This window comes from Ammospiza nelsoni, chromosome 7 (genome assembly GCF_027579445.1).
Source record: "Ammospiza nelsoni isolate bAmmNel1 chromosome 7, bAmmNel1.pri, whole genome shotgun sequence".
NCBI classification, from domain to species: domain Eukaryota; kingdom Metazoa; phylum Chordata; class Aves; order Passeriformes; family Passerellidae; genus Ammospiza; species Ammospiza nelsoni.
In genome coordinates this window covers 22,185,240-22,210,532 of record NC_080639.1, presented here as the reverse complement: position 1 = coordinate 22,210,532, position 25,293 = coordinate 22,185,240, and the positions used below count along the sequence as shown (strand labels likewise).

At 36.0% G+C, this 25,293-nt stretch overlaps 1 long non-coding RNA gene across 1 annotated transcript in view; it reads right to left on the bottom strand.

The window, feature by feature from the left end:
• The window catches only part of LOC132075727 (uncharacterized), a 71,877-nt gene that overhangs the window by 29,547 nt on the left and 17,037 nt on the right, over positions 1–25,293 (bottom strand). The window contains exon 3 of the long non-coding RNA XR_009418811.1: positions 7,839–7,973. This is a non-coding gene — a long non-coding RNA (uncharacterized LOC132075727). The remainder of the gene's footprint in view (positions 1–7,838; positions 7,974–25,293) is intronic.

The window sequence follows — 25,293 nt, the reverse complement described above, 5'->3', positions numbered from 1 at the left end:
CAACTCAACAGAAATTGCTAGACTTAAGTGATCTATACTGAAGCATCTCTGCTAACAGCAAAACTGCACTAACATAATCCAAGTGAAGAGCTAGTTCTTCAAGTATATAGTTGTATGATATAACACTCTTGTGTAACACACCCTCTACATCTATTCAGTTCAGCTTTTCTGACACCTAATATTCCAAATCTAGGAGAATCTTATTATATTTTTTTGTTTGCAACACTCCATAAAGCGTAAAAAGACTAAATAAAGGCATGATCAATTGGTAGTCATTTGCCAAGACCTTCCATAAAAGCACAGCAAGGAAGAAATGCCATAATTGTATATTCTGTCTCATACTTGGTCTGTCTTGAAGTACATTGCATTAAGGTTCTTGTAACATTATCAGTACTTACACTCTTTTGTAAGGCAAAATTACACACCTGTACAATGCACCTTACTAAACACCTTTTCTCTGCAACTAAATGTAGGCACTTCTATAAATCTTTTCTGATTTGGGTACTACATTTTGTCTTGTAGCCTTCTCATTTATATTTTATAAAGCCATTCCTATTTCTATTCTTGTATTAAGCATATTATCTTCTCTCTATACATCTTTTCTGCAGAACATCCATTGATACAAAATCCTCTGTTTCCCTCTATCTTGCTAAAAAAAAAGACAAGATTATTTCTCTGGCAAATTAAGTTACCATAAATCACTATTAGATTAATGAATTCTTTTAAATGTTGCCTTTAGGCAAAACAAAAAGAAAGCTAAGGGAAGAAGTTTAGAAATAGGCTTTTACAAAATAATCTGTAAAGTCAAACAGAGTTTTGTTGGATTAATCACTCCACTACTGGTATAATTTTCATCTTTGTTTGACTAAAAATATGTTACTGGCTAACATTAGGTAGGCATTCATATATTCAAACATAAGTGTCACGTTCTCCAAATTGTTAATCACCTTAAGAGGTCATTACTATCACATGGAATCCTTTGAAGGCAGCTACCTGTTCCCAAGGCATAAAAGGCTAATTTGACTATCTAACTCTAGGTATCCAATGTTAGAAGTTTTGAAGTGTAGAAATGGTGGTAAAGTTCACAAAGAAGACCTATATGTGTATAAATACATTAATGACCACACCACACAAGAACCATTGCAGTCAAAATAGGTTTACGACTCTTCAGTAGAAACAGAGCTGAAAGCAATTCAGAAGAGAAACTGCAAAATGTGAGAAAGAATGAGGACTCCAGTCTTTGCTAGCAAATGGATTAAGTCAGAATAGCGTGAATTGAGAAACAATATCTAACACACATATTCTGGAAGCTTTTCATTAAAGAATGATAATTAAATACATTGACTCTTTGACTTCTCCTGAATGGTATGAGCTAGATTAATTTTTACAATCACCTGTAAATTAGAAGAAAAATTTTAGGTCTTGCATCACAGTGGTCAGGTTGATGCAATTCTACAGCCCATTTCAGAAAAACTCCTTCAGAAGCACAAACTCCACAAAAAATTATATTCCATTCACTGCCACTATATTTTTTAGAGTCACTTTAAGATAAATAGTGCTGTGATAAGAGGAAAAAAGCATTAGCACTAGCATTTCAGTAAAACTATTTTATTCTGAGAAGTTCTACAGAAATCACACTAGGCCAGTGATATTTAGTTGTAACATAAAAATTAAACACCATTTACTTGGTATAAAATTGGGATAGTATGTAAATTAAGTAAGTTTCAATTCATGTCTTCTTACTCACATCTGTTGGCAGTTTAAATAGTTTTAGTGTCATTAATTGTTATAAAAGTGCAAGATTTGCTGTATGCTTGCCACTTAGGACCAAAGGCACAAAAGTCTAATTGAACTAAGTAATTAGTAATTTGTCATTTCCTATTGTCAGCAATTACTTTCCATTAGAAATCCTCACTGAAAGTTCTAATTTGAAGTGAGGTTTGCATTTTATTGCTGTCCATCCAAATTAGTTTAAAATTGACAGCTACATTTTCATTTAAAATTTAAAGATATTAAATATGCTTGAAGACACTGAGACATATTGTACCCCATGTATAGTTGTGATAATCAGAATGAGACGCAAAATCCAAGACATTTCTTTCTTTTCTTCAATTACAAAGTATATGCCAGCTTTACATAGTGGGCCACGTCAAACTCTTGCTCATGTGAATAGTGCCCTTAATTGGCAATTTAAATGGGTAACACAAACAGAGTATGACACACAAAATTCCATAAGGATTCATTGGATTTCTTTCTCACTTTTATACAAGGAACCAGAAAAACATACTGAAAGTGCACATCAGAGCAATGGAGGTCAGTATTTTCAAGCTTTGTCCTGGAGGCTTTTCCCTGTAGTTTTATAGCAAAATAATGTGTTTCGTTTGTTATTTTGCAGACTTGTTAAAGCAATGAGCAGTATTCAGTTATGAATGCTCATCATGCAGCACAAGGCTGTTCTGTGGAGGGCAGGAGTTCTGCAGGTTCCTTGGAAATGCACAAGGCTGAGCAGCCATGAGGAGGTGGAGATTTACAATTAAGATGTGTCAAATGGATATGCACCATCATTTCAGGGCACATAACTTGGAACTGCCTAGCTAGCAGCAACTTGGTGCCTGGTGAAATGCTTCTGCTGCCTAGTACAACCCAGTCCTGAAAACAGGGATGTGCCAGGAGGCAAACTGGTTCAACTTCCTTGGCAGACAGTCAAAAGTAATAATAGCATAAATTCATCACTGTCCTGGAGATCTTTTGTAAGCAAGTTACAAACCTGAACACAAAGAGCACAGAGGTTTATTTTTTTAATGTGAAAAATGCTCAGACCCTGAAATAAGATCATGCTTAGCTCCAGCTGACAAGCATTTCAACATGAAGCTCAGTTTAGCAGAGGCTCATACTAAACATGCTCAGAAGATACCAGCTGGGCATCCCTCGCTATCTACTTGTAAGCATGCCTCTCAAAGTCACATACAGAACATAAGAACCTACAGTAAGTTCTCACCATAAAATGGGGGAAGGAATTTGATGTTTAAGTAGCTGTATTAAATTACAGAACCAAAGACAACAAAATTGGACACTTTTTCTTCTAATAGCAGACAGTTACTAAAGATACTATCATCTGCACCTCAACTGCCGTAGCATACTATGGTATGCTGCCATCTTTCTTTACTTAGTTTGTGATACAAAAATCTACCCTTAAATCTTGCAACCGTGATGAATTTCCCTTAAATAGTTATTCTACATCCATATTTCCTGAAAGGATACATCTTTTACTGAAATTCTCTCTGATTAGTGCTTAATACACATCACAGATAACCAGCACTCTAGATTAAGTGCACATTAATTACTGTTAACTTGGAACATAATTCCTATGAAGACACATACCCACATGCTTACTCAAAGTTCATCAAAATTAATGCTGTGATAGACCAAAGTGAAGATTTCTAATGATTTGTCACTAATAAATAACAGACATTGTCCACAACACTTTCATAGCTGGAGTAGGCTGTATCAGGGAACCTCAAACAGACAGTATCCTAAGCCTCTTTTCCTAACTGATTGAATAGATTTATTGCCCTTTCAAGGAAGAAAAATTTTTAAAAGAAAAACCAAAAGACCAAAAAAAAAAAAAAAACCACCACCCTCACAAAAAAACCCAAAACACACATAAAACCACCCCACACAACCAAAAAGCCACACCAGAAGGGGAAAATCTCATCTGGACCCTCAACACAAGTCCTCTGGACTGGCAGAAACCTTAGACAAACATCCCCCCCCACACACCACTGCAATCAGTTCTGCTTCATACTATATTGGTAGGAGCTGATAATTAGGTGTTTGATATATATTTTAAAAAACCCTGATCTCAAATGCTAGGACTGTTTCCTAATTATGTGATTCCTACCATGGGGTGTTCAAAGCTAAGGTTTAGAGATATTTTCAGAATAACAAAGATAGTGGGCATATTGCAAACCATTATTCTGCCATTTCTGCAGCTGTTTAATTGCCAATAAGGCACTGGACAAAACAGAATTAAATTAAAAGTTCAATAAACACAGATCAATATTCTTGTAAATACCAAGTCTATAAAATGATCTCTTTAAATGTAGTTATACTACAGGTACCATGTAGATTATCTGCATTTGAATTTTATGTGCTGCTTAAAGTCTAGTTAAATTTCTTTCTAGTAAAAACATTTTTGAATCTAGGAATGTTGTCAAAAAAGAAAAATAATATTATAAACCTTTCTTTGTTCTTAAACTGTTGCTGTACTCTCACATTAGCTCACAATCAGCTGAATAAAGAAGTCATCTTCTGTCTAACATGTAAATAAATCATCAGCTTCAGTTACTTTACCACTAGCTGTTTGTCATTCAGAAAAATAATGGTTAATCAATGACTAATCAATGAAGACGTGTAACGTATTAGTTTGCAGTCCTTCATCATCCTATTTTCCTCAATTGCCTGGGGGTTTGTGTTCAGTACTTACAGAATCGATTACAATTGTGAGTGATCATTCAGCTCATGTTGAGAGCTGTCAGCTGGGCTTTCTGCTAGGAGTTTTCACCCTCCTGTTTAATACAAGATGCTAATATTTAGCTGCATCTGACAAGCCAGATACTGTAGTAGAAAATTTTATAAGAAGTGCTTAAGTAACTAATTGCAACACTACATGTCACTTGATGAAACTAAACTTTTCCTGACTTCACAATAATCATAAGCATTACTGCCTTGCTGTGGAAAATTAAAGGAAAATAGCTGTCTGCTTGAGTCTGATCATGCCTGCAGGGAAGGCCTAAGAAAGGCAACTGACAATGATGCCTTTGTGCATAACTGCAGGGGAAACACCGATAATTCTTCAATTTTCATATAAACTGACATTCTTCCCCATATGACATTCATGTGTACACTTAATTTCCTAGGAGAGACACTAGAAAAGTTGTAGCCTCAGACTTTTGATACACAACAAAAATGAATAACAAAGGTTTCTATAACCAAAGTCATGTTTCACTGCTTGACAAGACTATTTGCTTTGAAACAGATTTAAGCTTGTCACCAACATAAGGAGAAAAGATTGGGTGCTGTTCCCACACACACACACAAAATATATTACTGTAAATGTATAGGTTTATTCACTTTAATTATTGTTTTCATACTTCTCTCAGAAAATGCATGTCAGTGGTAGTCAGAGAGTGTGATGGTGGAAACCAATAATTGTTAATGCATTTCATTAAATATTTAGAGCTGAGCGGTATCGATTAAAACGGCAATACGTAGGCGCGCAGTCCCTGCAGTTTGAGCTCCAACAGCTCCCTCTTGCGACTGAAGCGCCAAACCTCCCTCGCTTAAACTGAGCAACATTTGGGTGTCAGGCTGTTTATCGGCGCTCTTTATATACACAATAGCAAGAAAAAGAGAGAAAAAGACGTAGCCTCAGCTGGAAATATTGCTAATATATCTTTTTTATATTAAACATTACAATTCAGTTGAATAATCGTTTATTATACAAATTTAATCAAGCAGAGTCATCTCTCCACTAATTTAAAGAATATAACTCACCTAAAAATTCTTTTAATAGTTTTTTTTTTGTAGGGGTTTATTCAGTTACTTTATTTTTATAGCTAATTTGATAGACAGGGAAGATAGCAATTGATTTCAGGAAACAAGCAGGTTCCCACCAAAGAGACTAAAATCTGTACTTGCACCTATAGAACTGAAAATAATCAGTGCCTGGTTTTTACATAGTGCAAAAGCAGTCCTAAATACATCCTCTAATTCAAAACAATCAGTGACCCACTACAAATTGCTAAAAAGCAACAATTTTTACCTTGCTACAGAGAAGAACTTTCCAGCATTAAATCTTATTTTGTTTCTATGTTTTTGTCCCTGATCTGTATTAAGAATAAAATTACCTTTTATAAATGAATAGATATTCCAGAACTCTTTTGGTTTACAAGCAGATTGATAGAAAACATTGGTTTCCAGCATGATCAGAGAAATCACTGATGTATAGCCAATTAGTGTAACCAGCAAAAAAAAACCAAATTTGCTACTAGTTACAAGACTAGTACTAAACCTATAAAAATATAAGACCTATAAATTATTAGAATGAATCTCCCTACAATCAAATAACAAGTAAATACTGTAAAGATGTAAGCACAAAACTTGCAAACACATAACACTCATTATATTTAGTAGAGAGTCAGAAGAAATGGTGTTTTAATTTAAGATCAGTTGAGCAAGTTGCTCTAAAGGATCTGAATTAAATAAAATATTGTAACTTGCTTGTTTCTCCCCTAAAGCTTCCTATAAGTACACAGAAATATTTAGATATGGTCAATGTACCTTAGCAACATCTTGAACCCTCAGCCCAGCTCCCACCCCTTCAGAATGACAACATAAACAATTGCCCTGAGATCACAAAGTGAAGCAAACAGCACTTTAAACCATGGATGGTATTCTTAGTGCACACTACCTTTTGTTTATAATTTCTTAAACTCCTGCAGAGATTCAAATAACACAAACAGGCAAAACAGGTCCATTCCCTCTTAGTTATTTGGTGTTTACAGAATAGCTCCATTCTGTTAAGCTGGTGAAGACTAGGAAAAAAAATCCCTGTCTGCTTATATCAGATTCATACTCACACTTACCTTGCTTGTTCACCTGACATTTTTTCCTTTGGTCTGGAAGCCCCCAGTTAGCTGCACTGTTATGAACAATAACAGCCAGGGTATGGTGGCTATGTGTGAATAAGTATTCTCATTGAAGACTTTGCAAGTCATGCTGACGTTTCATTAAAATGTATTTCTAACAAACTTTTCTTGAGCAAAATTACTAATCTTTGTCTTTAAATTGAAACCTTTACACCAAAATATCTACACAATCATATTACGTAAAACAAAAAATGCTAATTTTATAAAAAAAATTGATAAGCCTTATGAGCTATGATATGATTCCCGATGCACAGAACATTTTTCTTTTTTTTTTTTAAGATATAATCATCAAAACAATGACAAATGAAAGACTCAGAAAAGGTTATGACTTGACAAAGTAACATTTTTAAAACTTGGACACCAATCAAATTGATATAAGCATCAGTGATGCAACACTTTCTGACACTAAAGTCTTTACCACTGTCTAAAACATATAGAATAGCCTATTGTGATTGCTTAATGTCAACTTTTGTTCATAAACTCTTTCATAAAAGTGAAACAGCGAAAAATGGTTTAAAGCAGTTCAATTTGTCTATTTACCTTAATCTCTAACTATTCCCATATGTCTTAGATACATGATGTATGACATGCCATAAACCAATTTTTCAAAGATCTACAAGACAGAAAAGAGTCAGGCTACTAACATTTTAAGCACTGAACTTTCATAGACAGCTGGCAAAACAAAACACTTCTAGGCTTCAGAAAAAGCTGAAAGGTTTTATTTGCATCTCTTAAATAAGATACAGTTAAAATATTTCATCATACACACAACCTCAAGGGAAGAAGGTCTTCTTAAAAATCTGAATTAAACCAAAAAGTTGATGGATGATATTTTAATAGGACAAGTACACTTTTATTTAAGAGGCAAATGCTAGAGCTGTGTGCTCATTTTTGAAAACCAGCCTGTGACACTGTACATTAAAAATCGCAAGTGGTGTAATCTCACTATGGTCGTATGCATAACTCAAGGCACTCAGTGCAATGACTTTTTCCAAGTATTTATTAGCAGTGCTCACTTTAATATGCATCAGTCTGAAGTACAGGGCACAGCAGCACACATTTAGCAAGATTTTCACTGGCAACTTAGAAAACAAGAAACACACTGCACAATAAAAGTGTCTCACTTACCTAGAACAGGCAGCAGACAGGAGGAAGGTGATTTGTCAATTAGCAGAGTTCTGTTGCATCCAAGCTGCAGCACAGGATCCCTTTGGGCATAGGGAGTAGGCAGGGTCCCAGGTGGGATTATTAAGAAAATTAACACTGCCACTCGAAAAAAATAAAAATTAAATTCAAAAAAGAAGAAAAAAATTGCATAGATTGAAACACATTTAGTTTTATATAATAAAATTAATTTATAATCCTGTGTAAGACCTATAATCCTATATCTTCAATTTATATTTTTAAAACTTCATGTACACTTTTTGTTTAAATTTGAAGTATTTTAAAATTGTCCATATAAAAAGGCAGAAAGGTTTCTCAAATCAAGACAGTTTCTCATACCAACAGGAGCTGAAGCTTTTCAGGAAGTCTAGAAACATTTTCTATAATTTCATATTGCTATGCATTTCAAAAACCTTTGGTATCAGGAAGAGATACCTGACAATGAAGAAGAGTTTGTATAAGTTTTATAAGACTGTAGTTTCAGAAAATTCATTGTCATTAAATATATTAATGCTAAAAGATAAAGAAGACTGTATATAGAAATAGAGGAAAAAACAAACATGAATACCTCAAACTTCTAGCTATAGACAATGAAAAACAGTTTTATTCCAGAACATAAATATGTACAAACATATTATAAATCTTCAGATTAAAATGGCTGGTTTTAAAGTTCAAATAAGATTGAGGAACAGACTGCAGATCATGTACACAGTGTAGGGTCAATGCTGTATTGAATTTCTAGACCATTTTCAGACTACCTTCTGGCAATGGAAGCATTTTGACCACTGACACTTCCTATGGGTATATCTGACTATCCTGGTACAATGAACCATTCCCCATTATTGAATCTACAACAAACTGCTGTAGGTTATTCATTGATTGAGTGTTTAAGTGTATTCTTTGGGAGCAAATGCAGAAGGAAATCTGTAAACAATCACACACAAAATCAGTGGAATTCTTCACTTGGACATGGTTTTCGGTTTCAGCACTTAATTATCTGCAGTATTTGATAAAAGTTCTGTCACTTTAAATAAAGATGTGTAGGAATTTTTGCACTTATAAGTTATACCAAGCCACAACGAGGATCTGCACATTTTATCTCAGAGATTAAGCCATCACTGGCCAATATGACTACATTGGGACATAAGGTTTAAGCACATCTGCCTACTTTACCCTAACATCTTTATCTAGATCAATTACAATATGCACTATCACTGTTAAATAACCAATATAGATGCAGACCGCAGATCTATAATATTCCTAATGGAGGTTAGAACAGATATTAAGAGCTCCATTTTCATAAGCTCAAGCAATAATCATGTGTGCTTGTACGTCTGTGCATATATTCAATCAAGTTGTATTTTGATATCACAGGAAAATGTTTCTTTTTCTCCTTTAACCTGTGCAAAACACTCTCACATATATTTAGCTCCAAGTTCATTTGTACAGTTTGTCTGTCACTATGTATTTATAGCTATTGCCCAAATGAGCTGTTCATACCATCCTAGGGAGTTAAACAGAAAAAAAGACATTTGAAACTTATTTAATCATAATTTCTAGCTTTGATTTAACAAACAAAAAACAAAATAAAGGCATCATCCTGAATAGATGAAGTTGTGTCTTCACCTTGAGAAAACTACATGTTACTGCAATACAAAAGCATAGTAGAAGATTTAAATTTCTTACAATTTAGTATTAATTTTACCATGATTCTACAAAGAAGTTTTATTGTTATTCCCTCCCATTCTCATTGTAAAACTACCATTGCAATATTATTTTTTATTTCAAATTAGCCTCCAAACACCAGGAACACAGGAGTCTTAGCCATCTAAAGCCTTTCATACAGATAACAAAGGTTTGACTCTTCTCCAAAGAGCTCAAAGTTGAGTAGTTTGGAGCAAAACACACATGGTGAAAATAACACACTGTTCTATGAAGAGAAGATCATTATGATTGTTACACAAAATCATTAAAGGATGAAAGCCTGTACCCCTGCTCAGAAAAATATTGTTGTGGATGCTGAGCATAAGCTATGTTAAAAAACCTGATCGGTGTGTACATCATTTAGCTATGCATATTCACAGACAAAAATATATATGTGCAAAACACAGCAGGACTTCATAAGTATTCAAGCATTTTAGCTGCTCATGTTCTGCAAGTCATAGCATCAGAGTATTCAGAGTCAGAAAGGACCCACAAGGATCATTGCACTGCAGTGATCAAACCTGCAACCTTGGCATTATCAACACCATGGTGTAACCTAGTGAGACAACCTCAGCCCATCAATCATCTCCTCTTCCTACTGGAACCCAGCCACACATAGCTGTATTCTGATTGCAGATAGGAGTGAGGGCTTCAGCAGGGTTCCCTTGGAGAGAACCTTAAATCCACAGTAAATCCAGAAGGACTCCATTGACATTCAGGGAGCAAGAATGCAAGTTGCACCATGGAGAGCATCCACTCTGCAACTCAGACACTCGCACCAGGAGCTTTTGAGCAGACACTCAAGTGTGTTATTAGGTTGTGGCGAGGTATCAATTTCCTCTTCTGTCTGACAAAGTTCAAATTCATACCTCTTACCTCCCCAGGGGACAGCTAAGCCATCTGCCAGTAAGCCCAGCCTATTCTTTGCCTTCCATTTCAGTAAAGCATGCTCACATACTTGCTGGCTGATGTGGGACAGGACACATTTGTGTTCAGAAACCCAGCAGTACCTACCTTTAGATGTTTGCTTAATTCCATAGGTGTCAAAAACTCACCCAGCAATAAGATTCAGTTCTACCCCTTTTATTACAGGTATTTTTGTAGAAATTCTAGAATATTTTATCTGATCTCCAGCTGTCACTTCAGAAACACGTAGATTTCCCTTAGTGTATCTTCTGGTCAAAAGCAGATATGTCAAAAGCTCCAAGACTGAAACAACACCAAGTATCTACATTTTTACATAGTTTATACTTAAACTGGCAATAGCCCATAATCTCAGGGCATCTCAAATATTAGAAGCAATCTGATCCCATTAACTTTCTTGAGATGTGATGATTAGTACAGCCAGAGTAGCCACAGATATTATAATTTCACTTTTTTAGTCTGCAGTTCAGGTATTTTTTCACAACATTCATTGGACTGCAGAGACTCGGACACTTGTTCTGTTTCTAAATACACCCAGAAGCATCTCATTCTTGAGCACCAAACAACCACATATTTATACAGCTCGCTGGGAAGCTGCTTTTATGAATGAGATTTCACAGTCTTCATACAAAACAGTTAATGCATAAAACACAAGCAGTCACTGGAACAAGGAGCAGAGCACAGATTTCCCATTCCTGGTGGAATACGCCATCAGGAATCCTGCTTATTCCTTTCGTGCTAACAGTTTTCTTCTGCAAAGAAGGAAGGGAACAGCAACCTAGGCACAGTATAACAGTGAGGCCACTTGCTGAAAAAAGAGACATGAGGTCTGATATAAGTTCAAGTCTCTGGCAGTCAAACTGCTGCTTCTTCTGCTGAGCACCTCACACAGATGGAAAGAAATTCTTCTCAAGAGAAGAATATCATGTTTTGCTTTTTGTAAAAAAACAGCTCCCAGGATCGAACACCAAGAGAAAACTTAAGCCTATAAATATCATATAAAGGTATATGTTCAAGCTCTGAAAAATTAATGCAGTGCTTCAATACTGCATGCAATCAGGATTTCTTACTGACTGATTTAGATAGTCACCTTATAGGAATCTTTAAATAAAAGAATTCAGATCTGATGGTTCATGCTATCAGTAAATCTCTATCAGTCAGATGTCAAAGAGGTCTTATGTCACAAATGAGACCCCTAAATGTCAGGTATTTCCACATCCAGTGTCATAACAGCTGTCCTGTGCCCTTTAGGGGTGTATATAACTGCAGGTCCAAACATAGGAAGACTTAGAAGCACTTTAAACCTCACCACAAACCCCTTGTGACTGACTTCATATTAATTCTCTTATGTCACATATCTTCCTTTGGGTGCCTTTGGAAATGAGGACTCATGTCCTCATACAAATTTTTGTAATACTTCAAAGTAAGGCAATCACAAAAACAATTATAACGAGGAAAGTAAAAGAGGCGAGCTTTCTTTTGTTTTTATGGGTTTTTGTGGGGTTTTTTAATCAATAAAATTCTATAGCACTGCTACCTAATGCTTTCTTCATAAGCTCATCTTATAAGGTTGGGTAAATCTAACAACAGTGGTTTTTTAGGAAGTCACTCTAGAGTTTTGGTTTTTCTTGTATTTTAGCTGGTAGGTGAACAACATTTCTTCCTCTGCATATTAAATGCATACAGCAAAGCAAACTATCTTCATAAGGAATTTTTCCTTTGGCATTAGTTGTCTGCACATCCTATCCCCAAATTATATTAACATGACAACTAGGATATTCAGCATCTTCCTTCACAAAAGCCTATAATGTTCTATTTGCTATCCTGAGAAACACATCAAGACAGCATGCAATCACCTTATCACTGTTCTGATTTAAATGCAGTAAAGACTCATGCTGTAAACTTCCAGAAGTGGGGTTTAGACATTTGACATTTCATTCCCCAAGTCAAGACGTTGATTTTCTTAAAGAAAGTGGCTCTGCTGCTATATTAGTTTTAAAGTTGCTTTGTTTTAAAAAGAAGGATCATAGAGATCACCTTATACAAGATTACATCAAAAGGGCTACATGAAAGGTGTCAGCATATTTGGATAAGCAAGTTGAAACTGGCAGGGATGCAGCTCTTGCCATCACAGCTGTGATGGAAAGAGCTCCCAATCAGGAATGGAAAGCCTTGGTATTTCACACCCTACATGAGCCCTGCACCCTGATGCATATGTATTACAGCACAGTTTTGAAATACATAGTTTCCATAAGTACATAATGTGTACTTTCTATAGGAAAACAAGTGTAGCATCTTACACCTGCATAGTCCAGGCAAAGAAAGTCTGCTAGAACATCCCAAATGTACATGTAAAATACAGAATGCCATCTTAGAAAACAGAAAAACAAGTGCAGCAACTTTTATGCTTTCATTCTCCCAAATGCCTATTTACCTACTCCCACCTGTTTTGTGGTGCTTAAGGGAGCCCTCACTGACAGCTGAAAAAAAATTTGTTCCATGGTTGTCACATAAGTCCACAAGCTTACCAGGGCACAGAAAAACTTATATCTTCAGGGAATACCACTACCAAAAATATGTTATTATGACCAGGCTTTATCAAATGTGTTAGTAGGTACTGTTTTAGGAGCTATGGGCTAAAGTTTGCTTTTCAGGAATAGTCTTAGTCAAGAGGAAGAACAATTTTTCACTTTCATTTTTTGGGACAAGAAAAAACATGAAACAGAAAAAATTCTTTGCATATTATTTAGGTCCAGCTGAACTCCATAGTGCCTGAAAATTATTAACTACCATCCTCTTAGCAAAGAAAGTTTTTCACCTGATTCAGAATTTAGTCCATTCTGTAATAAGAAAGGCTGAAGGAATTTTTTTTTCCTCAACATCATGTTACTGCTTCTAAGAAGCAATTTAAGGTGGAATGGCAGAAACAGGCAGGACTTGGTAGAACTCTGATGAATCAGAGACTGCTTTAGGTGATTGAGATGATTTTATGAATTAGGTTGGAAAAAACCATTTAAGAACATAGAGTTAAACTGTTAACCTAACACTGTCACATCCACCATTAAAAATGATGATGTATATATGTTGTTTGATTCTCTTTGAACAACTGTTGAAGTCTAGCATTTATGACATAAGACTTATGAATTAAGTAATACTAACAATAATGTCAATCTTATACCAGGAAACCTAAAGAGAAAAAGCCCTCAGAAACAGCCTTTTGAATGGCCTGAGCTCTGACCTGCCCCAACCCCAATAAGAACAACTTCCTTGTCAAAACAGTATTTGAAGGGAAAAACTGACACTTAAAAGGAAATATTTCTATATTTTTGAAACGTTTGTTTTCAATTACACTTTCTGGGCACAAGATAGTCTCTTACTTTAAGACTCTTTTCAACATTAAAAATTTGTTCGTCTTGCATCATGATACATTCAAAAGGTCCAAAAGAGAAGAAACATATGCATATATCTCTAAGCAGTAACAAAGGAGAAAAGTAATATTAGAGGCTAGGTTATTACACCTGAATACAAGAAAGTGACTTCTGCAGATGCTACAAAGAGTATGAATGAGGTGAGTTTGGGGTTTTATACCTCACAGCTCAGAAAATAACTGTTGATCTAGAACAGCTGGAAAAAATTAGTTATTGACACATCAGTTTAGAAAGGGCTTAATACAGAAGGACAAGAAAAGGGTTGCATAACAGAGTGACATTTATTGCAAATTTAATTACCTAATATGCATGTTTGAAAGTTGTCTGAAAATAATCACTGACGACTTATTGTAGTGACTGAAAAATTAACAGCTCCATTGCTAAGGATGCCAGCGGCTTGCAGAGGCAATGCTTGCTGCCGTCAGAACGAAGGAAGAAGCTGGTATTGACAGGGCCACATTTTGGCTAACTAGGGTAGCATTATTGCTAAGGTAACTGGTGCAGATGGTGCATAAATATTTCTGATAGAAGGCAATACCCACAAATAGTAGCTAGTACACCTCAAAGAAATTTCTCTTCTTCCTTCTAATAATCCTGCTACTTCCAAGTTAGAAGGAAAAAGCCAAGTATGTCTAGTGTAGTGAAAAATCTAGAAGAGAAATATAAAGCCACCTGCTTGCTGCTCACAAAACTGACCCTTTACTAATCTATGAGAAAATAGTAAAAATAAATGGACTTTGCCTGGAGTCAGCTGAATGCATGAGGTGAGCAGGGATGCTTGTGATTGATAAAAGATACAACACTTGGAAGCCTTGGAGCAGAGAGACTAATCCATGAGATGCAAACCAGAAAGTTTGAAAAAGCACCCCAGATCAGACTGCAAGTTCCTCCCAGGGAAAGGAGCTGTATACCTTTTCTCCCATTATTTTTTATGAGAAATAGCTCTGATAAAGGTATTTATATTGTTTTCACAGTGGTACCTGCCACATAAGCACCACAAGTCACCAAATTAGCTTAATCAATACTAAAAGGCAAGGAAATTCTTAGCAAGAGCTGTTTTAATTTCCCCCAAAAAATACTTGAGTGCTTCTGCAGTGATGTCAGCTAAAATTCACTAAAAATTAAACATAAACTTGAAATTATATACATACTACCAAGCAGCAGAAGTCAAATTTAATTATGCCTGACCCCTTGGTTCAAATATTGCTTCCAGACATCAGATAACACAATTCAGAAATAAGTTTAGACTGTGATTCTATTTACCCCACATATATAGTTGCAAATATTTCACTAGAACTATTTTATATAGAAGTGTGGCTGCTGTCATAATAATTAATTCTTATCTATTACTTCATTGCCTTGGTAATCTCCAAATGTGAAGGCATAAGATGACATCTACAATCCTAAAACAGAATGGTCTTGCTCTCCTTTCCACTGACCAGGATATGCAGTTATCCATACTAGGATTACAGAAATGAACAAGAGCTGCATGACAATCTCTCCTTGCCTTATTCTATTTTCAGCTGTAGCATAAATGAGGCCATCTCCTCTCTAAGACAAAAACTAAACATGGAGAAGGGCCCATTCAGAGTTTTCCTTAACTCAGGAAATTAAATTAGGTCCGTTATATTCCACCACCCTCCAGCAAAAGGGAGCCTGTAAGAGACAAACAGTAAATTTGCAAATCAGAAGTGTGTTTGATTCCTTAGGAATCTGAGCTAGCCACTGTCACTCAGAAGAAAAGAAAATTGCTATGAGTGATCTACTTTGCAGCAGGATTTTGGTTGTGGTTACTTACAACCTGCTCCCTGAGAGCTACTCGCCACTCCTGTGCTCAGGCAGTCTCAGAGCAGAAGCAAACATTGTCCTGAGTACTTACTGTTAAAGTTAAACAGCTCCTTCACAAATGAGGGGACATGAAGCACCCAACACACTTACAGGAGAGTCACTTTGAAAGCTGTTTAAAACACACTGAATTTCTGATCAGAGTGTTTTTTCTCTATACAGGCACAACTGCAAAGGGAGCATTTGTTTGAAATTGATCCCCCAGTGCAAGTTTTAATGTGCTGTTAAACTCAGCCATTTAAACCAGAACCAGTGAAATAAAACTCTGATGACTCTTAAAGATTTCAAGATTAATGCTGGAGGAAATTACCTTGCCTAGTCATGCCTACTTTTATTAGTACCCTGCAGTTGTGTTTCATTTTGGATGTGGCAAAAGTATGATTTGAAAGTCAAGAAGGCAACTCCTTGCATTTTGTATTTAATTATTGAACACAGAACAATGCTAAAGCTGCATTTCCAAAGTTTGTGGTGGTGTTATTTGCAAGTTTTACTTAACAAAACTGCAATCTGGCAGTAAAACATTACATCTTATCACAATCAGACTGAAAAATGTCATGTGTCTTCTATCTTATGTATGTGTAGTAATCGTTATACCAGCATTGTAGCATATGACAATTTTCTTATTCTTTTTTGGTTTTAGATAACATTTAATTTTAATACAGCGAAACACATTTCAGTAGTCTCCACTGATTATACACATGGGGTACAAATTTTGGTATTATTCCTGCTGTATGACATTCAATTTTTATTGTAGTATGGGGTTTTAAAGAGAAAGCTAGTTTCAGCTTATAGCGAAGTTGGTTTTATTTATAAGGCTACAGCGTACAGGGAATTCATTAGCAAAACGGGAAAACAAACTAGACCAGCTGGGTTAGAGAAGTTCTAAAACATTTATCAAGTTCTTCAGATGAGCTGTACTCCCTTGGCACATCCCAGCACACAAACTTCTGCCCAACTCTGTTCATGAGCACTACACAGCTACATTCTTGTGCAAGTGCTTAACCATAGCTACACAGCTCAAAAGATATTCAATATACAAATTTAACTTTAAATTAATATAACCTGCTGTTTACTTAGGCCTGCCTTAAAATGCAAAGCTGTGCTGAATTAAGTAATTTAATCACCTTCCATATATTCCCATCCTTTGCCTACCCACAAGTGTAAGCCTCCAGGAAATGTTTTATCCAAATACATGTGTACTAAACAGCAACAGGCTGGTAGAAGGCAGTGCAACATGTGAGCAAATGAACAGTGAGCAATTCTTATTTTAGCATTATTAAATAGAAGAATCACACAAGAATGGCATTTGCTTCTCCATTATTCTATTTTGATGGTAGTTCAGATGAAAAAGGACCAAAGGAAACAGACTGAGTAGCAGCAGAAGATATTTATATATTTCCTGAACATTTTTTCTTCCTCTTATGGCAATAACGAAGAAAAAAAATTTACAGAAGGTAGTAGCAAACATTTTTTAAAGTATTTTGAACTCTTCTTAAACATGAGACAAACAGCAAAAATCCTCAAAGATATGCAATGTTTTCATCATGAAACAATAAATGCTGATATTCAAACTTGAACTATGAATTACACAGAACTCCTTTCAGCTATTTATGCCTGTGCACATGTATAGCACAAGGTGGACAGCTCTATAGAGAGAGGTCAAAGGTTTCTGCCTGAGTCTCTGCTTAACCCTCTCTGGTCCATGCTGAATGTTATTTATAGTACTCATCGCCACCAAGCAGTAATTTTGGAAAGAACATAAAGCACAGATTTTGCATTTGTAAACAGCAAAGATACTTTCAGAAAGATAAAGTGTAGCTACTGAAGCCATCTGGCCAGGGCATTGGCCTTAACTTGCTTCCTCTTGCAAAGAGCTCCATGAAGACTTTGGTGATCACAGATGGACAAGGACCTTGAATTCACAACTTGTCTCAAGGCCTGAAGATTGTTATGCAAGTATACATGAATAAAAAAAATCTTGCACTGACAAAGGGGTAATTCTTATAGTTTAATTTAAATACTAAGGAAGACAGGAAAAAATCTCACAATCTGATCCCTGGACTCAAACTCAATAGGCACTTTTCAATGAGTCACTAAAAGAAATAACAATTTTAGATGTTTTAAATTTATGCTACAGAAATTCTGCATGTTTTCACTGCAGGTTAGACCTTTGAATTAAAAAAAAAAAAAAAAAAGAGCATCTGCAATTTATTATATGCAGGATTTTGGGGCGAGAGAAGAAACAAGTATGTAGAGAAAAATACAGAACATGATGCAACACTAGTATGCACACTTGAACATATACTATGAGGGCCAAAGAGGAAGGCAGTGGATGGTACTGATAAAAATTTATGTTTATATTCAAAGCCCTTCCCTTGGAAACACAGCAGAGAAAAGCTGTGGGATTTTTTAGTTGCCTTATTCCATAAATCACATTCACTGAATACAATACACTGTTGCAATGTCCAATCAACCTCTAAATGACAAACCACTGCACCCTGCTGACCAACAGGCACTTGCCCCAGGACCTGGAAAGGGGATTCTTGTTGTAGCCAAGAGAAAGGACTGAAATCCATGGTGTCCAAATATATTTATACAATTGTGTGCACTGACAGTGGTGCTTCTGTACTCATGATATTCTACAGTTATAAGTAGAAGAGATGAGACTTCTTAGAAATTTCACTTGAATCAACTACATAGACTTGAATTTTTAACAAAGGTGAGACGCCAGAATCCAGTCAAAACTGAAGAAGGACTTCTGTTCTTCAAAACTTTTAAGTTGAGAGCTATCAAATCTTAATTTGATTAATTTGGAAGGGGGGGATTATCTAATCCCTCTAATGGTTTCTAAAACAATGCCACTAAAAAGACAATCTACCCAAGCTCCAACAAACCTAAGAGACTCTGTAGACCTACTCCACAAAAGCCCCAGGCCTTCAAACACATCCAAAACATGGACAAAGAGGCTCTTGGACACTGAGAGCCTTGATTTCAGAACACCTTGAGAAAACTAAGGGCACCTTGCATATATTCCTTTCTCACAGACACCTGGGACTTTCCTAACTCTTCCAGAAGACACATGGCTTCTCCAAAAAGTACTATGTACATACACAACATTTAAGGGTGCCCAGTGCATTTATATCCTAAATTGTCATCTACCAGACTTGCTTAAAATTTCGTTAAGATGTCACATCTTAGACTAGAAGATCACACGTCAAGAAATTCACTTACTTTTAAAGTAAAACCCTTTACTGGAATGAAATATCCCACAAGTCATCCTTTACCTAATGGAAGCCACCAATCACAGAGTAGTCAAGACAGAAGATTACAATTAATTGCCATAACTACACCTGAAATTATTTGATAAAATTATTTATACCCAAACAAAGCTATCCACAGGTTCAGCTAATTCCTAACCGCCACTGTGAACCAAGAACTGATAAAAGAAATAGAAATATTGCTAAATACTGCCAAGTATTTTTTTCACAAAAGAACCATTCCACGTGTAACTTCTCAGCCCTGAACTGAGAAAGAGCTGAAGAAAGAGACAAGACCCGAACTAGCATTCATTGCTCTATGGTGACAAGAGCATTTTGGGAATATTACAGTTTATTCACTAACCCTCTACCCCCAAACATTGCCTTAATGTTTCACAAATGCTAATTATCAGTCTCTCTCTCTGTGGCATGAAGGTTAGTGACCTTGTCACTCCTCTCCTTGTTAATACTTCCCCTTCGCTCCACAGGTCCAATCACCTTTTCTTTCAAATTGCCTAACTGATGAACATAATCAAGTTAAGCTCAGAGCAATTGTTCTCCACCTATATTTAATTTTGAAGGGTTTTTGCTTCTATTTCAGACACTGAGACTGGCTTTGTGTTCAAAAGCTTTTTTGTCCCCCCCCAACAGCCTGATAAGAAATAAGCTGATACAGATGCAGTCTTATTGAAAAGTTTGAGATGGGGAAATTTGTTAAAACTAACTAAAAAGCTGAACATCACACCATTATTCAGTGTGATGTTATATGGAAATGTGTTCAGATATATGTAAACGTTACAAATATAAATTGAATCTTGAGGTAACCTGAAGTTCTGGAAGAAGACATAGGAGAACACCACAGTTTTCTGTAATTATTTTTCCCATAATAACAAAAACACAAGTAAAGAGCAAGGTGAATCTCAGAGAATGATAATAGCCCTAAGACTGATGCAGAGTTCTACGTTAAAACAATCCCTTCCTCCACATCACTAAACCAGACTTATCACAGCTGCAGCAGCAGGATTTACAACAAGCAAAACAAATTTTTTCCAAGTTTTGGTGGTACACAAGTATGGGTTAAAAACCAAACACACACACAGGAAAAAGGAAAAAGAAAAACCAACAAAGAGAAAACAACCAGCAAAGAAAAATAAAACCACCAAAAAAACCCAAACCAAACAAAACTTAAACCTTCTCCCACCTTACTTCCAAAAAGACAGTCCTAAGGTAACTTAGCTCCTTTGAAAAGGCTGAGAAATTTTCTGCAGATGCGATCACATTCTGATTTAAGCCAAGCCATCAGAGATACAGACCTTCCCTGCTGAATACAGGGAACCAATGCCAACTGATATTAAGAGCCTCTCAACTGCACATATTGCTCCAGTGCTGGCCATCGGACGCATTGAGACAGCATAATTCAGTGATAAGGTTCAAAGAATCAAGTGGAACATTTTAGGTCTTAATATGCACTACTGTCTTCTAAAAAGGCGCATGCACTCCAGAATATCAATGCTTATCTACTATACCAGGAGACTAAGTATCATCTGAAGTTGCATTATTGTTTTTCCCTCAAAGGGTTTTGGGTCCTTTCTCCATACCAAGTAAATGAATGTATAAGTTTATCATGCTTTACCATGCATACTAAAGCACAATATGTTTTTAAATCTAGTCCAATATCAGTAAATTATGTCAAACCACATCTGTGGCTTGTAATTTTAAAAACTCCAGAAATAACTTTTTCCCAGATTAGACAAGTCACACCTATTGCTTCCCTCCCCAGTACTTTAAGGTTATTTTATTTCTGCTGGAAGCAACAACTGATTTTTGTTTGCCAACTTGCTTGTCACTGGATAGGCATCCTCACAGAAGGAAACCAAGCTGCCTGAGTGCTGTAGCATCATACTTATATTTGAAACAATATTTGAAGCTGCCAGTGGTATTTAACGTTATGGTTTTAGGTAGCAGTTTTACCAGCAGTGAAAGAGAAACCACCAAACTCTGTTCAGCACCAGCAATGCCACTAAGATCTGAACTCGGGTTTCCTGAGGCGAGAGTGTACCAAGTCTACCATGCCACCTAGCCCTCAGTGTATTAAGATGTTAATTAGTCACTTTACTTATTATTCAGTCAAAATATGCTGGATTGAAACAAATTAGATTTTTAGCACATATTTCAGGCATTGGCTCAAGTCTTTCAAGGATTTTCTTTTATTATTTATAAGATCATGTGCTGTCTTCCTGCTGAAAATGAGATGGTCTGCATGAGGAAAAAGGTAAAAGAAAAGCAGAGAAATGAAAATCAGATATTCCCTAATGATATTTAAAAATAGAAATTTTGCTACTGTTACATACAGCATGTTCCATCTTTTGAGATTTAATGGCTCTCTTGTGGTTTAATGGAGAATTACTTTCAGTAATTGATTATTAAAATTTAAAATTGCTAACCATCTTCATTATTAGATGAGCGAACATGTTATCCTTGTAATTAAAAAAGCTTGAGATTCGCTTTCATCCTGTTGACAGAATGGGCAGATAGGCTCAGCACTCCAGTGCAATGGTTTCAGGGTTCTTGTTTGACAAAAATAGCCAGCAAGCTATTTTATGGTGAAAATAGAGTACATTCACAGACTGAGAAAAAAATAATGAACAGACATAAAATAATAAAAATCCTTACAAACTAATTAAAGTTCTCTATCCAAACTATCATAGGCAGAATACAGAGAGCATTTTCCAAAGAATTTCTGTTGAGTTTAGTGAAAAAAAAGTGTATTGTTTGTGTTACAAATACATATTATTTTTTTCCTATGATATGATTTTCACCTTTTGGAACTCAGTGCTTGATTTGTTACCTGCAGTAATACAGAAACATGTCTGAGATGAGTGGTAAGACTACCATGTTCCCCCGTTAAGAAAGCCTTACAGCTGAATGAAGGAAAAGTTTTCCTAAATCACAAAAAGGGAGAACCAATGTTAAGACAACACCTTAAGTATAATCCAAAGGGCTGAGGGTTTGCACAAGAAAAGGAATATTTTGGCCTTTCTGTTGAGACTAATAACAACACTTTAGGTCCCAATTTTAATGCCATGAGCAGCTAATTTTCATACCACAGACAGTAAGCAATACAAAACAAACCCTGCTTTGCTTCCACACTCTACCCCCCGCCAAAAAAAAATTCTATTTTTTACATGGTTTTTAAGTTAGAAAGCATATTATCTTTTTGCAAGTGTCTGCATTATGCTGTGAGTTCCCACACTTTGCAAAATGATACAAGGCCACCAAAAGTTCAAGACTGCTACACAGCAACAGAGCTTTAAACAACTGAAAATATTTTCATCTTATATGTTTAATAGTAGTCTCTTTGCCAGAGATATCACTTGCAAAAAGCTATTGCTATATTTTCTTATTTCTCCAGCAAGATGAAAAATTTACCACTTACACTTATACTAAAACACACAAAGAAATTTCCAAAATATAGACCTAAGACGTTGGAGAACAATTATTTTCCTACTGTAATTAGAGCAGATTTTTTTACCACCACACAAGGTGATGGTTATAACTAAGGTAAATGAGTGCAAAATGTCTGAATGGTCAGGAGCACATTCCACAAGCCCCAGAGTATTTACAAACTGTTCTCCTGGCTATTCCAGCTCAGTTTCCCTTCAGTTCTCCCCTAAGACTGCTTTTCTCCTCTTGTCTCCAAGTGCAGGAATGCTGTTTACTGTATGCACATGTTGGGATAGGTTGCACCATCTCAGCACAATGCCAGGGCAGATTCAGAATGACAGTAACACCTTAGGTCACAACTTCAACAATATTCCCAAGATATGCCATGGGGGAGAAATTCCACGTTGTCAGCAGAGTATGCTCCACTACATGATGTGCAAAGTAGTGTAAGTGTTCCCCCATATAGTTACAGCAAGTGTATTAGCTGTAAAATATACAACGCATATTTTAAAATTGATATGCTTCTTTTTCTTTATGTACTAACGCAGAGTGCCTGTTTGCAAGCCATTCAGGATACATAAAAATAAAGTTATACTGCACTACATCCTGTCTAATGCTACAAACACCATTCAAGAGACATTAAACCTTAGTTAGAATCATAGAGTAGGACCAAATAAACTGAACTTTCTAATTTCAGTGCATCCACAACTCTCTATTAGCTAAACTATATATGACTAAAATACAAAATACAGAGCTGCTTTTACCTAGTAATAGATAGCTTATCCATAGTACAGGAGAAGTGTGCGTGTTAAGGATCCATTTTTCTATATACATTATCATCCTGAGAAAGAATTCAAATTCCCTTCTTATTGAAGGAAAAAATTAGTATGGATTTCCTGTCTAACAGGATGCAAGATGTGTATAGCTGTTCAAAAAAGCCTCTGGGTTTTTTTTAAACATAGAAAAGCTGGAGTTTAAAGTGGGAGATTATGATATCACATGGCCCACTACATGCATAGCTCTAAAAGTTACCTTCATTTTATAAAAATAAGAGTCTCTTCATCCTCCAAACTGCAAAAATTACTTTCACTATAAATGACAGAATCACAGAAAAAAAAAATAGAATTGATTGCAAAGAAGGAATGAGGTCTGTTTGAAACTGTTTCAAGGAAGGAATGAGGTCTGTTTGAAACTGTTTCAAATGTTTCTGTGCGAACCATTTTGCATTTTTATGCCTCCCTCCTTTGAACACTTGACATCTTGAGAGTCGCTGGCAGATAACAGAATTCCAAAGTTAAATTATTTCTGAGTGAGCACTGTCAGGTTAGGATCAGGGAATTATAAAATGAGATGTCAATAGGATTAATTACAGGGATAGAACGAGAAGAACTGTGTTTTTAATTATAAAAATCAAGTTTTCCCTCAGATTTCAAAAAATATGTGAAAGTTCTTTGGATAATTCTGTGATACTTCACAGTGTTAGCAACCCCACACTGCATTTTACTTCACCATACCTGAATTTCATACCTGGTTTTCAATACCTTAGCAGTGCAAAGACAAGGACCATATTTCATCTTATTTGGTCACAGGCAAATTCATGTCAGAAATCTCTTCTAATGCTAAAGACCTAGATGGGGTTGGGAACATGAAACAAAAACACAGAATAGCTCAGTTTTTAGCTTTATCATGTGAGGCACAGAACACACAGAATACTGGCAGATATCAGCCAGGTTTTAAGTGATGTAAGTACTTTGGCACACACTATCTGTTTGCCTTTGATTCAGCTGAGATTAAATTTAAATGAATGATGTGGAAAGTTAGATTTTTTTATTCATTTGAGGAGGCTACTATGGTTAGCAGGAAGTATTTAGTAAATATCCAATGGATTATATCTTCTCTAATCACATACTATTCCTTTATCTAGGGTTGGAGAGATCATACTGAATGGACTACATTTGGTAATAGTCACATCACCCACAAGTACTTATTAGGGTAGGACTGGAGGAAAACAGGAAAGGGACAGGTGGGCACAAACCTCTGAAGCTTTACAAAAATAGTAACCCCAGTGTGGTTTGCAGAGCCTGAAAACTGAGTCAAAGAAGAGGCAGGAAGAAAAGGCAATTTATGTTTGCCAGAATCTGCCTTTTCCTTTATGGATGATTCCTAGTTAGCAAGCTCTACCCATCAGCAGTGTTAGAAAGAGGCATTCCCCCACAAGTCTAACTGTAAATATTATACCTCTGGTTTGTTTTAGAGATAAGGGAGGGGAAGTAGGATAGGGAGAATGAACACTCCAAAAGGGAATAGTTACAGCTCAGCCAAAAAGCTTCAAGAGCCAAGTAACACAATACATAGCCACACAAATTTAGTGCAAATACCTTTACAATCACATGACTGTATACAACACATGTGAAAATCCAAACCCTGGGTATGCTTGTGCTTTGCTTTTCTTGTGTAATTCATCACAATCTCCTGTAGGAAAATACTAAATCCCTTGAACTTCACTAAAGGATCTATTTCCATAAAACACTTATTAAAATTACAGATCGCTCTAATTCAGTATGCCATTAACTAATGTTGTTGTTGCTGGATTACAAACCCAATGTCACCTCTACATGTGATGCACAGGATCAGTTGGATGTTTGGCTCTGTGCCTGGCTGCAGCATGGGAGACCCAAACCTTCAAAGCTGGCCTTGTGTCCTCCTTTCCTCTTGAGAGAGTTTCTCCTTGTCCTTACATGGCTTTGCTATGCTCTTATTATAGGAACAGAATACCTAAAACCTCACGCAAAGACAAACTTTTATCAGCAGAGACAG